Raw genomic sequence first — 389 nt, 5'->3', positions numbered from 1 at the left:
CTGGTGAGTTTGAATTACCAACCTTCTGGTTAGCAGTCAAATGCCGTAAGCACTATGCCACTGTACCTCCAAAGTAGTTAAAAATAGGGACTCTGGAGACAGATTGATTAAATGCAAATCTTGACCATTTATAGCATTTATGACAGACATGAGTCATTTCTTCCATTATCACTAATGTGTATCCGTAAATTATGAGCATCCAAGACTACAAATTACTAGGTATAGGAATCAACTCCATGATGCTAACACCTGGTAATTATCAGTGCTCTTACACAGATCAGAGAAAAGAAAAAAAGTTTTCCTTCTTTGTTGTTGTTGTTGTTATGTGCCGTCGAGTTGGCCCCGACTCATAGCGACCCCTCCTTGGGTTTCCGAGGCAGTATCACTAT

This window comes from Orycteropus afer, unplaced genomic scaffold (assembly GCF_000298275.1).
Source record: "Orycteropus afer afer isolate SDZICR_OR568_19922 unplaced genomic scaffold, OryAfe1.0 scaffold00008, whole genome shotgun sequence".
NCBI classification, from domain to species: domain Eukaryota; kingdom Metazoa; phylum Chordata; class Mammalia; order Tubulidentata; family Orycteropodidae; genus Orycteropus; species Orycteropus afer.
This window is presented reverse-complemented; position numbering follows the sequence as displayed.